The sequence below is a fragment of the Lagopus muta genome, chromosome 3 (genome assembly GCF_023343835.1).
Source record: "Lagopus muta isolate bLagMut1 chromosome 3, bLagMut1 primary, whole genome shotgun sequence".
Lineage (NCBI taxonomy): Eukaryota > Metazoa > Chordata > Aves > Galliformes > Phasianidae > Lagopus > Lagopus muta.
In genome coordinates, this window is record NC_064435.1 from 49,286,330 (window position 1) to 49,303,233 (window position 16,904).

The following is a 16,904-nucleotide window of genomic DNA, read 5'->3' on the forward strand; positions in this document are numbered from 1 at the left end:
CTCATCATACTTCTATTTAGTAGTCATTGTGTTAAGAACAACTATTGCTATATTTCATTATGAGCTCAGATTTCATTTCAGCCCAGGCATGCTGAAAAGTATATTAAGCATAATATTTCATGCAAAAGTAGGTCATGTAATGATTTCACACATAAAGAAGGTGAACAGATGGATTTCTGCTCCCGTGAGCGGAGCTACATAAAATTAGAACTAGATTTAACTAGATTAAATTACGTGGTCCTAATGAGGTCATTTAGCAAGAGAGGGGAAAAAAAATCATAAAAAGGGGTAGTGAGTGTTATCACATAAAATTAAATCAGTGTCAAATTTTCCTTGAAGAATAGTAATTGGAGCTTTTATTAAGAGTTTATTTCTATTTTTTATAAGTAGAACTGAAAATATTTAAGATCCTATTCTGTGGTCAGTAAGGTAACTGTACTGTCTTAATTTTGTGCTAAAAGATCTCTGAATTCATGTGTAGAATTTTTTGCAATCACATCTGACTTTCCATGTGACAGAGGAGCAGATTTTCATAAGAAGCTGCTTGTATTTATGACAGATATAGCAACCTGTAGTCAACAGAAAAGCAACACGTGCTTCACAGGAGAAGGGTAGCATCTACTTACTGCCTGATTGCTGCTCCTCTCAGGAAAAAGAATAAATAAATAATCAGTTTTACAAATACATCTGCTACTCCTGTCATGTCCCATGTCACTGCATATGAAAGTCAATTACTTTCTACGTCAATATGCATTATCTTGATCAAATTATTCGGCAGTTTTTCACACACAAAAGCTCTGACAGTTGAACAGTAAGTGAACACCAGCAGCAGGGAAGTTTGACATTGGCATTCACTTGTTGCCACTTTTCCGCTTTTCCAAATATCCTCATGATTTCAGCAATATGAAAACATTCTCAGCCTATGTGCTTCATGTTCTAGCACACTAGTGCTATTCTGTTTACTTTTCCAAAGCTTACTTCCTCTGATTATTCATCCACTTAGGCACTGTTACAAAAAACTATTTTTTGGGGCTAGGGGGAGCAATGAGAACTGCGTGGACAAGAAACCCCCTAAAATGCACCCAGTCTTCAGTGAGCTGGGGTCATATCCCAGTGTTTCTGAGCAGGAGGACCCCACTATGGAGGTGATCTCTTAATAGATGTACTCTGAGCTATGCAACAGAAAATATTCCCAGTAACTTTTGTTATTGTCTGTGTGAATTCTGGAGGGGAAAGGAAGAGTTAGATGTCAACAACGAATGGTAAGACAGTTGATCCTTCTTTAGAGGATTGCTACTAAGACTGAGGCAAACACCAGCTGAACCAAAGTTTAAAAACTGTTAGTCTAACACCAAGACAGGAGATGCTCATAGATAGTCTGCAGGTCAGTTTTCTAACTTCTAAACACACTTGCAAATGCAGAACAATCATTAAAAACAAACAAACAAACAAACAAACAAATAAAAAAAAAACAAAAAACAGAAAAATACACATCTGTTTTTACACTGCCTTTTCACAACGCCTTTGACACTGTCTCCCACAGTATTCTCCTGCAGAAGCTGACAGCCTGTGGCTTGGACAGGTATGCTCTTGGCTGGATAAGGAACTGGCTGGAAGGCTGAGCCCAGAGAGCTGCAGTGAATGGAGTTAAATCCAGCTGGCGACTGGTCACGAGTGGTGTTCCCCAGGGGTTAGTGCTGGGGCCTGTCCTCTTCAATGTCTTTATTGATGACCTGGATGAGGGCGTTGAGTGCACCTTCCATAAGTTTGCAGATGACACCAAGTTGGCTGTAAGTGTCGATCTGCCTGGGGGTAGCAAGGCCCTACAGAGGGATCTGGACAGGCTGGATTGCTGGGCTGAAACCAATGGGGTGAGGTTCAATAAGACCAAATGCCGAGTCCTGCACTTCGACCACAACAACCCCAAGTAACTCTACAGGCTTGGGGCACAGTGTCTGGAAGACTAAATAGAGGAAATGGACCTGGAAGTATAGATTGATGCTCAGCTGAACATGAGCCAGCAGTGTGCCAGGGTGGCCAAGAACGCCAATGGCTTCCTGGCTTGCATCAGAAACAGCATTGCCAGCAGGAAAGTAAAGTGATTGTCCCCTGTACTCAGCTCTGGTGCGGCCGCACCTCCAGTACTGTGCCTAGTTTTGGGCCCCTCACTTCAAGAAAGACATTGAGGCCCTGGAGCGGGTTCAAAGAAGGGCAACAAAGCTGGTGAGGGGTCTGGAGCACAGGCATTGTGAGGAGAGGCTGAAGGAGCTGCGATTGTTCAGTCTGGAGAAGAGGAGGCTCAGGGGAGACCTTACTGCTCTCTATAACTTCCTGAAGGGAGGTTGAACTGAGCTAGGGGTTGGCCTCTTCTCTGGTATATCTAGTGACAGGACTACAGGGTATGGCTTCAAGCTGAGCCAGGGGAGATTTAGGCTGGACATTAGGAAATATGTCTTCTTGGGAAGAGTGGTCAGGTACTGCAATGGGCTGCACAGGGAAGTGGTGGAGTCACTGACCCTAGAGGTGTTCAAGGAACGTTTGGACGTTGTGTTGAGGGACATGGTTTAGTGAGTACTATTAGTGATCGGTGGATGGTTGGACTGGATGATCTTGTAGGTCTTTTCCAACCTTGGTGATTCTGTGATTCTGTGATTCTCTTTTCTTCCCTTTGCTCTTTAAATGTAGTTAAAGAAGCTTCCAAGATCAGTTTCAATAGTTGTTAGGATGTATAATAGGAGTACATAAAAGAACTCTAGATTGCACACTGAAGTTTTCTGTTTTGTTTGTTTCTCCAGTAGCTAAATACAAATAAAAAAAAAAGAAGAAGATAATCAAAAGGGAAAACAAGTGCTGAGATATATTTTAGAAGTGAACTGTTTCACTTGACTTATACTGGAAGATTTTATGAAAGCCCCTTAGGGAAGGGTATTTTTTAATCTTAGTTTTAACTTTTCCTGTGGTGTTTTGGGGGATTTCTCTTTGACAAAGAAGCTCTGGTTTCATTTGGGGTGTTTGAAAACCTGAAGAAGAACCAAGCAAAAGCATTGGAGAGGAGGTTTTTATGTAGGTTTTGATAATATTGTTTGGTCTTCTGAGGATATACAGAGAGTGTCTGTGATTGAAGAGTAGAATAAAAGGAAAAGAATTCTTGGGGAGCAAAGGAGAGATTCTCTTTGCTCTTCAATATCTAATCTATTTAACCAGAATTAATTTTATCAGAAAAATTAGGTGAAAAGTCCTGCATTGCAAAGATTCATTTGTTTGTCTTGTTTTATAGGAAATATTGGGCACAATCTAATTTTTGTTTGACTTGTTATTTTCATAAGGATCTTGAAAATCAGAGATGAAATCAGTGGTTTAAAGAAACTGTAGCAATGTCACTTCATTTGTTTTCCAGTTTGTCATACCTCTGCAAACTTTCTGGCCTAATTCAGAAATAGCTATGTAAGTCACTTCCCCACAGTTTTGTTTTTAAATAGGATGTCAGTGATTCCCCATTGCTTTCAGATTTGAGGGATTTTAGTCAAAACATTTTAAGCTATTTCAGTTATTAGGGAGAATTCCTCAGCTTCACTTATTTGACTTTTGTGAGTTTTTTATCATTCCCTGCTTGCTGCTTTAAGACTTCACAAAGAAGATAAGGAAAAATTGTTTGAATGTCTGGAAACACAAAGACAATCCCAGTTCTCTCAATTCTTCCACTTGAAGAGAAAATCAAAGGAATTCCATCTTTTTCTGTAACTTGTTCTATCTGCCAGCCTTTCTTGGAAGTTATATCTGCTGTTCTTTGCTGGGCTCAAAATTGGCTGATAAAATGGTGAATTTTATCATGTAAGCAGAACCCATTGTGTTATGTATCTATGGTAATATTGCACTTATCAGAGGAGGGAAAATTAATGGATTGCACAGTCAAATATCTCATGTTCTGACACTATTTTCATTTTTATCAAACTTTGAAGGAGAAAGAATGGGTTTGGGAAAGATCCTGGTAATGTATGTCACTTTTGATTACTGGAGGGCCAAACTGAGTCTATTAACATTCCAGTGAATGGAACTCCTTCTTGATGTCACCCATGTAATCTGTAAGAAAATGTTAGAGCACGAAGTGAACCCAAAACAGCAGGGTATAACATCTACAAATGGCAGTATATCATTCCCATAGGCTTCATTTAATAGTTTATAATTTCGTAGTTTTATCTCAGATGCTGTTTTCAACTTGGTTCAGAAAACCCCATAGACTGGCACCATCATGAATGAATGTTTTTTGATAACTGTTAAAAAATACTGTATTGGTGGTGCTGTGATTGAAACCCTATTCAGCTACATGGTCCATGGCCTGTGAACTCCTAACTACTTTCCATCTTTTTCTGATGTGCCAGAAGAGGAAGAGGATAGATATGAAAAAAATATTACATCGTACTGAAGAAAGCAGTCATTGGAAAGCTGTTTGACAGCTGGATGGGAACAATCCTTGTTAATGGGCATTAATATTTGTGGAAAGCAAAAAACAACAACAACAACAACAACAAAACTATTATGCATCACATAAAATCTACACATATTACGGTAAAGTGAAAAAAAGTAAATATATGAGAAAATAGATACATTTTTCTATAGTTGACTTCTGGAGTTAGATTTTACAAAGTATTTTATCAATGTGTATGTCAAATTAGACCTACAGTAGTTCATTACAATGTGTAATAACATGCTTTGAAATCTTTCAGTCTTTTCTTGGGACATGGCACTGGGCTAAACCAGAAACAATGGCTCACAAGACTACAAAGTGGAATTATATAGATAAATAAAAGTAATTGTGAGACCATAATTAAGCAAGAATATTAATAGAAGTATTTAAAAAAATCTGTCATACCTTCCAAGAATGACGTGCTGAACTTTTATCATTTTGCTTCAACGAGGTATTTGACACAGGAATGCTTAATGATAGCCAGTGTTGGTTTCTGGTTTATGTTTAACTTCTGAATGTGCTAACCAGGAATGTTGGAAATCATTTTGATTTTGAAATACAACTTAGCAGTTATGTGGGAGGGACTGCACAGAGTTGTAGTCACAAGGTTGAAATATTACAGGGAGTGGATTTTGCCATGGAACTTTCCTTTAGCATCCTCCTGGAATATTATTCATGTATGCCATCATAAGCAAACATAAAAGCTACAGATGATTCTCAGGCACTAGATACCTAACTAAACAAAAATACTATGTGTGATGGTTTAAAAACTATTTCATGACAGATTCAGTTTATCTATATTTCCTGCTGTACACTGGGGTTCTATTTCTAGGATTATCAGACTGGTTGTGCAGGTCATTGTTCACATGCTGCTTTGGAGCCTTTGTGTCACTGCAAGGCAGGACTTTGACCTCAAAATGCTTTATTCTTCAATAAAAGCATATACTTTCATGTATCACAGGCTTCTCTAGCTGAGTAAGACTACACTAAGAGCTACTGTTTAATCACACTTTTGTCTGTTTAATGTGAAGCAATTGTCATACAATATTTCAAATAAACAGTCTCTTCGAAAGTAGCAAATGCTACAGTTTTGTAATACTGACAGTATGTCCAAAATGCATAAAAGCTTTAATTTACTGAGATTCAACTGGAAATGTTGAAGAAAAAGAAAGCAGACTCAAGCATAAGACCAACTTCAGGACTATTTCAGTAATTTCTCATTCATTTACCAGAAAACACTAACAAAGTTCCTCTTCACAGGAGTGAACTGCTAAAAGATGTAACTTGGGGAGAAGTGGGAGGAATTTGAAAGATGGAAGACTTCTAGTGCTGCATTTTGTGTTTTGATTGATACAGGAATGTGATGTTAGACTCCTAGCACACTTCTTTCAGATGAAACATCCTTAATGAACCCTCCCTCTGCATTACTTACATCTGAGTTAAAGTTTCAGCTACCAGGACATCCTAAGTTTGTATCTACATTAGAGGAAGACTTCAGGGTCAAGCCATTATTTACCAGTGCAGTCTAATAATACTTTTTTCTGTGATCAGATGACACATTATGAATACTAAATTCAAGGATTGGTTAAATCTCTCGGGATTATATCTTTCTTCAGTAAATGGATTCCCTAGTGGGAAGATTATTAAAAGAGCATGGTCAAGGCTATTGGCCTCTAAATGTAGACATTACAGCTGTGTTTTAGTTTCTGGGTGTATGTTTGTACAAACACTGATCATTTGTGCATTTGGGCTTTTGTACAATGTAAGAAATTTCTGTAGTTTATTTCTGCCAGATTGCCATACTCTTCCTTAGAAGGTAGGAAGAAAGCTTAAAGTGAAGAATTTGTATTTTTCATGTATGTCTCTATCAGTTCATGTTGCATATAAACTGATAATGTGGCCATGATTTGGAGATCTAGTCCATTTTTTTCAGTTTAATTTATTCTAACAGGTCTGTGTGGTCTGTTGTGGATGCCCTGTCCTTGGACGTGTTCAAGGCCAGGTTGGACGGGGTCCTGGGCAACCTGATCTAAATGTGTATGTTTGGTGGCCCTGCTAGGCAGGGGGGTTGGAACTACATGATCCTTGAGGTCCCTTCCAACCCGGGTGATTCTGTGATTCTGTGATTCTGTCTGCGTATCTTGTTGGTGACATAAGATAGTACTTCTAGAGGTATCAGTTCAAAACCCAAAAATGTTATAGTTGTTTATCTGCATTTTTAATTATAGTATTTCTATGTTACTCTTCTGCTTTTAAAGTGGTTTAACTTTCCAGGAGGACACAGGCACTCCTCTAAATTACAGTGACTTCTAATGACCCCCAGGTTTTCTGGGAAGTGAGGGATTGCTGCTCTACATTTGTTCACTTCCCAGCAATGCCCCTTCTAAGCTAAAGTCTTTATATTTGGTAGTGGTGGTGGCTGGTGATCTAGGATTTAGTTCATCAAGCCTAAACTAAAATAAGTACTATTTGCTTTGCAAAAGGGAATAGCATGCCCTCTGCAGAGGGTTAGGCACGTGCTCTGGTAGCAGAGTTGAGCTGAAACACTTTACCCGTAAAGTTGTCAAGCTCACTGGAGTGAACTAAAATTTTCAACTTTAGGTCAATAAAGTCGATAAATTCAATGTTTTACAAATTTGCATGGAAAAAGCAACCAAGGAATAGTGTATTTACTTCCATAAAGCAATCGGACAGATTGTTCACCATATGCTTAACTGAAAATGTTGAAGGCAGCTGAAACCACAGTTAAGCTTTAGTGTTAAATGATAATGAACTTGTTAGCAGAGGCCAATGTAGAAGAAGCATTTACAGTTCAGCTTGCGATACTCCAAGAAAGTTTTATAAAAAAAAAGAAGTGGTATACACATTCCAAATTCTTTCTTTTCTGGACTGTAAAGCCTTTAAGATTGTTCTTTTAGGCCTCTTTTAGATTGTTCTTTTAGACCTGAGCTGACTTTAATGGTCAATAAATTTTATATAAATCTTCAAAAACCTGAGGAAAAGAAGAAAACAGACTGCAAAAGGCTCGATGTAGATATTTAAGATACAGCAATATGTTGTATATTTCAAAATGTAGAGATGCTCTTATCCTATCAAATTTGAATCATTGTTTATGGCAAACATGGTATAAATAATAAATAGAATTAATGAGCATGCACATCCTGTGTATCAATGCCAAGAAAAGTAATGCGCAAGCAAGCCTTTATCCCAGGATTTGTTTTATAATTGTGGGGATTGTTTCTTCTGTCACTGGGATAAATGTGTTGCTGAGGAAGTGCTCTCTTCTCAAGGCTGGTTAGCAACAGAGAATATCGAGACTGTGCTCCTCAAATCCCCAACAGAGGTAACCCACTGTCACCTCCTAAACTCTCCGCTACACTTAGATTTCCTAGATACAACTCAGCAGATGTCCCTAGAATCCCTTATCTGTGCCAGAGGGAACTACTGTGACAAAATATAGTTCAGCAGGCTGATTCTGTCTTCATTCTAAAAACAGAAAGCAAATTTTGCTTTCAGGATGGCTTTTCCACTGGACAGACTGAGGTTCACAGAGACAGATGGTTTGCAGAGACTTTAGAGCTATTTCAAAACCATCAGTGCTATGTGCAAATATTAGTATTTATAAGAATTTGTGCTTTTTTTCCAAAGGTCAGAAATGTAAACGTTCATGTGAGAGAGGGAAGTGGTAAAAGGCACCAGACTGGAACTCCAAAGCAAGGTTCAGCTCCTGGCTATGCTGCAGTTTGTCACTGCAGGCAACTCTTAAAGGGATAACACTTCACTGCCCCAGAGGGCCAATTAATCAACCTGTGGGTTTGAGGTCTGTGTAAGAAGGGATGAGAGTGGGGAGTCTCCATCATGAAACTGTATTTGGGTTGCTCTCCATATTCCAGGCACCTAACAGAGAACCCATCTGCATTTGCAAAGCATGCAGCAGGCTTTTCATGCAGCTCCCCACATTCTGGCACTGATCTTCACTTCTTGAAGCAATCTATGAGCTACACTCACTGAAGTTATAAAATCTTAATCTGGGACTCAGAAAATCAGTTACTCTACAGCCATGGATAGGGAAGAAAACAGACCTCATAATAAAAGAATGAGAGGCTGGATCTTTTTTCTGCAGAACATATGAATTCAATTTCAGAGAGAAATGAATCTCAGCCTATAAGCACATGAGGAACCAGAACAAAGGGTCTCTTAAATGATAATCAGTCATACTATCAGCCTATGATTGTAGCAGTATGTTTTTGTTGTAAAACATTTGTCTGGCACATGCTTGCAAACCTACCAGAGGGTTATCCCACTTAAACAAAATATACATTGGCCTCAAAAGTGAGTTTTCAGTTCAAGATCCTTCTGATTTTTTTTCCTAACTTTGGTTCAGCTAATGTGTATGTTTTGACCATACCTTTAAATTAAATAATAGCATGATGAAAGTTACAGCATGATGCTCAGGCAGAAACATACCATCCTTGCTGTAGCAGACACAAGCCCAGCCAACATGTGCCTTGGCACAGTGAAGGAGAGAGCAGGGTGGCTGTGACTCCTCAAACAAGGCAGACAAGGGGTCCATCCTGCCTGCACACTGCTGTGTAAATTACGCCTGTTGGCTGTGTTTTGCAGGGCAAGTTCAGCTTGGAGGAAGCAAGGTTGGAGCCCTTGCTTTGTTCCAGCAGGTATTCTGCAGTCTCATTTGTCTGTGCTCTCCACAAGCAAGCAATTGTAGATCTCCTGAGATCCTCACGTCTCCCTCTCCTGCACCTTAACACCCGCACACTTCTTAGGTTTTGCAAAACCACAGCTTTGGCTGACTATGTTGCAGGGAGGTCTGAGCAAAATCTCTCCTACAAGCTCCAAGGAGTTGGAATTAGCTTTAGTGTCTGGTTAGCTCATTGCTGGTGGAAGAACAGAGCCTTACTGTAAGCAGAGAAGGTAGAGAAAAGGAACTGAAAGGTCATCACATACTGAGAGGCGCCAGGCAGCAGCAGAAATGGAGACAGCCCAATGGGCCCTTCAGCTCACGGAGCCAAGCATTGGATGTGTTCTGCACACGTGCAAGTGGAATTGCTTGGAAAAACTGAAAGCATTCCAGATGCTCTGTAATCTTTCAGTATGATTATGGGTATGCAAGTCAAAAAGGGATTCATGAAAAGAAATGTCCAGAGTGTGACTTAGAACAAATAAACAGATTTTTAAAAATTAAATTAAAGCAGAAAGTAGTCAAGCATAAATAATAGGACAACTCTCAGTACTAGGACATCATATGAATCCCACTGGCCTTCTTCCATCTATGCATTAAATTTGCACACTGACTGGAATTTTGAAAAGAAAAAATTGGGAGGTTACAAGTTCAAAAATAACAGAACTATTATATCTTTTTTTGCTTCCATCCTTTGTAGAGGAAATACAAAGTGAACTGCTCTCAGCTGTGAGTCAGTCTTCAAAGTCAAAGGATAAAGAATATATATGTATTTGTTAGGTAAAGTAAGTGATTAGTAGAATTTCATTTAAATAGAATGATGTCTATGAGCATTAGTGGCTATGAATTGAAGGGAACCTCTGAAGATACACTTTATTCGATTTTAATTTTGATATGAAGTTCATTAACTTATAGTGAATCCCTATATAAAACCACAAAGCCAGACAATTTAAGGTCAATCATCAAAAAGGATGCACATGTCAGGTAAGATGAGATGGTGATCCAATGATTTTGAAGACTGTTTTAAAGAATTTATTGAAAGCTATTTTAAAGAGTTCTCTGTTAGAGGGATAACATCTCAAGGCACTCAGACTGTACCAAAGCAAAGGCATTCAACCTTAACTAACCTGTTGAAATTCTTTGAAGATATTACTGCAGTGATAGATAAAGAGAATTCTAATTTAATTAGGTTTTTAGAAGATAGTCAGGGTTGCTCCACATCAAAGATGACTGAATAAAAGGTATAGAACAAAGGATTAGGGCTAGAGTCGTGTAGGATAAAAATTGTCTCCTGAAATAAAGAACAAAAGAGTGTTGCATGGCTATTAGTGAAGATGAAAAGAGGTCACTACTTATGGCAGGTTTAGCTGAGGTACATGCTTTAAACATCCCAAAAATATTGAGATATGAATAATTTGAATAGGTCTTCTAAAAATCAAGGGCCATCGTTTTCAATGAAATATATCCACTTTGTCCCTATTGCTGATTTCTCTGACTCAGGAAATGTGATGAAATTTTCCTGGTTGATCAAAATTAGATACATGGGGAAAAATATGGATTTCTTTTTACAATACTTCCTTATTCTGACAATGCTTAAATGGGAAAATGAAGACTGATAGAACATCTGGTCAAAAAGCATAGCTACCAGCAACGGTGGCTTTTTAAAACACTGACTAGAGCAGCTTTCAGGCTAATCTAATTTAGCACAAAAGCATTAAAAGTGAGTGAAGTTATAATTCACAGACAGCTAGCAGAATGAAACTGTGTCCTCACTGGACACACTGCTCTTCAAAACAACAGGCAAATAGATTAGAGCATCCAACAGGTTCGAGACCTAGAAGAACCTAGGAAATGTTTCCACCAGAACTTCTTCATTACCAAGGTTTTATGTAGTGTTGATGGAAAAAGTGCAGGAAATTAAAAACTAGCTCAGAGTAAGTTAGAGGAATGGAGTGAAAAAAAAGGAATGTTATTTTCAGATAAACAAGAGGAAAAAGAAAAGACTGGGAATTCTGAGTTGGACAGGCTCTTCCTGTCCTTGTACTAAAGATTTCTTATGTCACCTTCTCTGTTTTTCTAATCTTATACTCCAGTTGAACGAGCGTACTTTGCTACTGCATTTTTATTTCCCTAATTATGATAACTGGCAGCGTTCTAGGTTTTTTCTTAAAAGCAAGTCAGTAGCATCTAACCCAAAAAGCAATTACACACAATTCATCACTCAAAGCAAATAGCAAGCCAAAACTAGAAGTCATTAATCTGAAGGATAGAGTCTCCCATCCTGTGCTTTTGGTACACTGTGAAGTACAATTTTTTAAAGGAAATTCTTAAGGAATTAATTGCAATTTAAACTGGCATATACATATCAAATAACACATCTTCCAATAGAAACATTTCATTAATTGCAAGTAAGAAATCGAAGATGGCAAATGAATGGACTTCTCCAACTGACAGGTAGGCACTTTGTGATGGGGTGTGCCGAAGAAAATCTCCCCTTGCTGGTGCAATTACTGCAATGCAAAAATAAAATAAAATAAAATAAAAAATCAAAACTACAAAAAAAAAAAGATGTTCTATGATCTTCTTTAGCCTGTTTTAATTGATTTTTTAGCACATAAGTAAGGTTGCAATTCAGACAAGGACATGGTTTACAGAGATCGTATTTGAGGACAAGTCATCAGATATTCAGCATCAAGAGTTACTGTCAACAGAAAGGAAACTCTACATGTATTACACAGCAGACTATAATCAGATGGTTGCCCTCCTGGCCAGTGCAAACACAAATACCCATTTTCCTAAGCTTATGAAGGAAAAGCTGACGTCCATAGACACCCATTACTAGAGTGCAGACTGCAGCACAGGAAATGCAGTAATGTTCAAGCTTTTTCCTGTGTTTAGGTCCAGATGTCCAGTGCCCTGCAGTGTTTGCTACATACTCACGACCAATTGTAAACACTTTTTTTTCTGGGGTCACCAAACCGGCCTTTTCCAAATTTCCTGAAGAGAATTACCCTGAACCAAATGCATCGTGGAGAAAAATTAAGAATAAAAACACCATAGCAAATCTGCAACCTCATCTGTGAGCCTGGAAGCATTACTGGAGGAGTGCCAAGAGTCTAGGAGGGTGGTCCAGGAGCAGAGCTGTAGCAGAAGTTCAGGGAATTGAAGACCTATTCAAACGAGCCTCCTCCCTAGCAGCCCAGAAGCAGTGAGTCACAGCTTCCAGTGCCTGTCCCAGCCCAGATGCTACAAGTTGGAGAAGTTGCTTTGATCAGCCATTTGCACTAACCTTGTTTTCAGTGGCATAAATGAGGAGTAAATCCATTTTGATCAGACAAATTTAGCCCAGGACAAAACTGCAGTGACAACAACATGAGAGTACAAAGATTGTAGTCCAGCAGTTATTACAATCCCACACAGACAGTGTTTGCCACAATCAGGAGTTCGTTATTTGACATTTAACATCTTAGAAGAAGGACAGTAAAGCTATTTCATGTACTGTTAGATCAAGGTCACACTTGCTGAGTGTTTATCCTCTAGAGCACGAGTTCCCAACCTGCTGATTTGCCTGGGCCATATTGAATGAAGAGAAATGGACTTGGGGCCACATGTATGTATGTTGCTCCAAAAGTAATGCCTCCTATTTATTTCCATGGAAACTGAAAGATACAACCAGCACCAGCATGGTAAAATTGTTTGATAGAACAAATTCTCAGCTACAAAACACCATTTTTCAACATAGTCACCACTGTTAGCTATGAATTTTCTTCAGAGATGAACAAGATACTGCATGACATGCTCATAAAAATCTACATCATCAGAATTGGCCCATTGTCTCTGTTGCCACTGCATCATCCACCACTTCACTGTGCTCATATTCACTGATTGGTGTCCATAAATTTTTCACTTGAGCAAGCATCAATGAATGTCAGTGGTGTAATTTTTTTCACATGGAGGAATTCAGTGACACACCTCTGCCTGATATGCACTTCCATGTCAGACACCATCCTGTTAGATGCCCCTCTGCTGCCATCTGTCACACAGCAACAAAATGTCATGGAATGTTGGCAGGAAGGCTCATCCCCTGCTGCTATCATCCATCAACATCCACCTCTGGCATTGTGAGCCAACAATATAAAAGGCATTACTTTCAGAGCAGCCCTCATAAAAAAATATATATAATAATTATATTATACATAATTATACATAATATAATATAGTATAATATAATGTCACTTTATGTCACCTTCTCTGTTTTTCTAATCTTATACTCCAGTTGAACAAGCGTACTTTGCCTCCCTAATTCATCACTCAAAGAAAATAGCAAGCCAAAATATATATTATAATATATATAAAGTATAAGCAACAAGACCTCTTGATTTTTAATATTTTTTATTAAAATATAAAAAGGAGAGCAATAAAACTATAAAAAGAGTGGGATGCTTGACTTTGCTTTTTTGAAACTAATGCATCACTCTGATTCAGTGGCAGTGGTTGTAAGGTGTAGTGAGCTCACAAGGTTTCCATCAGAGATTTTTGATGAAGTTTTATTTTTTCCGTGCTTCATCCTTCAAAACAGTTGTTCATAAACGTGTGTACTGCCATAAATGGTGAAATGTTGATTGTGAAATGAGGGATATTTCTCTCTGCTGATAGGGTTTATAAAAGTCCATTAAGGAGACATGATTAATTTTTTGAGTTGAATATCTGATTCACCTTTATACTTTTCATTTGGCAATTAGCAGCTCATGTAGTTATGTTGACTGAAAACAGATTTGCAAATATGCCAAATAATTGATGACTTTTGGCAATTCTGGAACCTGTTCACATGACAGTGTTTAGCCAATGTATGAAAATCAAAAAGCTTATTGTCCAGTACCTAAGCTGGCACTGCTCTGTGTCTCATGCCCTGGTTTCAGCCCAAATAGGGTTAACAGCTCACTGATGTTCAATTGGTGCTAAGGGATAGGTGCTCATTCACACCTGGGAAGAGGCCTGGCCACTTGATTAGGGGCAGGGGACAGCTGCTTTGTGAGCTGTGCTGGGCCACTTGCAGTCCATGCGCTGCGGATTGGTCATGCCCACACTAGAATATTCTAATAGACCAGATTAGGTGAATCAGCTGGTAAAACTAACAGAAAAAAAAAAAAAAATGCATACAGCCTTTGTTTTCTAAAATGCTCAGTTGCACCATGATATTCACAGTGAGCAGTCCCAGCATGATGCAGCTATTTTGACTTCCTCTTCTTATTGTATTCTTCTCTTATTGACATACCTGAGATTAAGCAGTTGATTCTGCCTGAAGTTGTCCCTAGAGGATTTTGGCCTTCACTCTCCTCCAAGGGATGTGGGAGTCTCAGATAGCCAGAGTCGGGTATGCCCTCAAGAGCAGTGCAAAGCTCTGATTGATACCAGAGTTCTGGTAGATTTCACTATTCAGGTGAAAATTAAATACTTGGCATTACACCAAGATTTGTTAACACAAACTGCATCTGGGAAACTTTCTGACACAAATACAGATTTAAGAATTTTTTTGCTAGAAGCAAGTTGCTTGTAATTTTGAGAGCTGTATTGCTTAAGATAATGAGGTGAGGAACTCCCTGTGATGTCCTAAAAAGGTGTCTTTATGCTACAGCACTTCACCCATGAACAGAAACTTTGCTTGTACGGGACCTTAATGTTCCATATCAATCTTGGTATTTTCTAACAGAGTGCAGAGGAAATTACTGGCTCTCTGAGTGCCAGATCCCAGGGTGTGGAAACAATAGGGGGCCATAAATAAATAAATAAATAAATATGTAATATTTTTCAGGCAGTTTTCTGGCATGCCATAAAGATCTCCCTCTTCCCCCTTGAGTTAAGTTGATGCCCCTCATTAGAGACTGAGATTTAAAATAACACTGGAAAAGTCAGGTTTTTCCAGATTAAAGTTCATTGCCTTTGCTCTTTGCAAACAAAATACTCTCTGAATTCAGATCAGCCTTCTCATTTAGTTCTCTGTACTCCCAGTGCCTTGCTTCAGGAGTACTTCTAGGCAAAGCCCTTTCCAGATTTTTGAGTTTATTTCTAGATTTTTCTCTCAAGGAGTGGGTGGCCTTTCAGAAGGCTAGGTTCATTTGCTCTGTTCAGAACTAATGAAAAGAAAAATAGCCAGCTTAAAAAATGAAGTTTCTGGAATGTGTAATACTCAGCATTAAAATGGCACAAAAGTGCCTGCCTATTTATAGCTCTTGTTTTGAGAAACAGTGAGGCACACTTTGGGCACTAGGTACAATGGATCACCCAGGAAAATGCACGGCCTTGCATTCTGTGTGTGAATGCCTTTTTGTTTGTTTGCTGCAATATCAGTAACTGACTGGGAGAATGAGGCTTACTCAGAGGTTCAGTTATCTGTGTTATGCAAGCAAAAGTTTTAGATGTGAGTACGGTCACTGACTAAATAGATGATGAAATAAAATTCTGTGATTGCTATAATTCAGATTTATCCATATACCTCTGTCATTACATCTTTGCTGAGACATCCATGCTTTGTATAATTACACAAGAAATGGATGTCCAATGTAGTAAGAGTCCTCGACTATGTCATTCATCAAGCGATGAGACTTCGAGGAGAAAAGAACACTCCCTGTCTACTAGTATCCAATCTTTTTTTTTTCCTCGTGTGCCTCATTATACTTATTTGAGTCATGCTGAATTGCACTTAGCAAATTATGAGTTCACTACTTTCTCTTTATTTTCAAGTTTCCTGTCGTGGTATTATTTTCCAGTTCAGCAGAATGTAAGATGGATTCAAATGTCAGCAAGCAGAGTGACTGGAGAGATACAGTGAAATTGCTGTTCAAAAGAAATAAAATTATTCCGCACATAACATGCAGAGGACATCTGCAAAGAGATTGCACCATTAACAGCAGTTCGGAGACTTTGATGCTGTGTGTAAAATGTAAGTCAAGACTTACTGTGTGCCGTGTGAACTGAGAGTAGAAAGCAGTCATCTGCATAGAAGCATGCAGTTCAAATGTGTTACAAAAGCAAATGGGATGGCCCAAGGTAGATCCCTGCAGGGGACCACACTCATGCTGTCCTTCAGTAAAGCTAGCAGCTCTAAGATTTCATAAATTTAGAAGCAAGCTGTGTTCACAGAAAAGACACACATTGATTCAATATCTTCCTGAACAAAATGGCAAGCATACCCAGAAATTGAATTTGAGGTCTCCCGTGGGGTATTGTCACCTTTGGTGGCCAGAAGTTCCATGACAAAAAAATCAATGACTGCATTTTGCCTCCAATTGTGGGTAAACTCAGGACAATTTTTTACTTAATAATAGCAATTTATTTAGATCAGACAATTATGGTAAGAACAAATATAAGCAGAATCATGGTGAAATGTTTTCTCTTTTATTTGTAAGTTGTTTTTAATCTCCAGGCACCCTTGAGTTTATCTTCTACTTGCAAAGAATCAAATCTTTGCAATTTCATTTTTCTGAACAAGATCTACAAATCCTTGGCTTTGTTGTAACTGTACACAATCACTGTCATGAACAGCTTAAAAACTGTTTTTTTTTGTGGTTTTTTGTGTTTTTTTAAATAAAATACATGAAGCTTTTTCTACTGGCTTTTTATATCACAAAGCCCCTAAATAAAAATATTCAAATTTTGATAATCAGTATTTTTGGTTGTTAGCTGTATGTTCCAGAGAGACTAAAGTTTTGCTGGAAACAAAACCTTATCCTATATGGACCT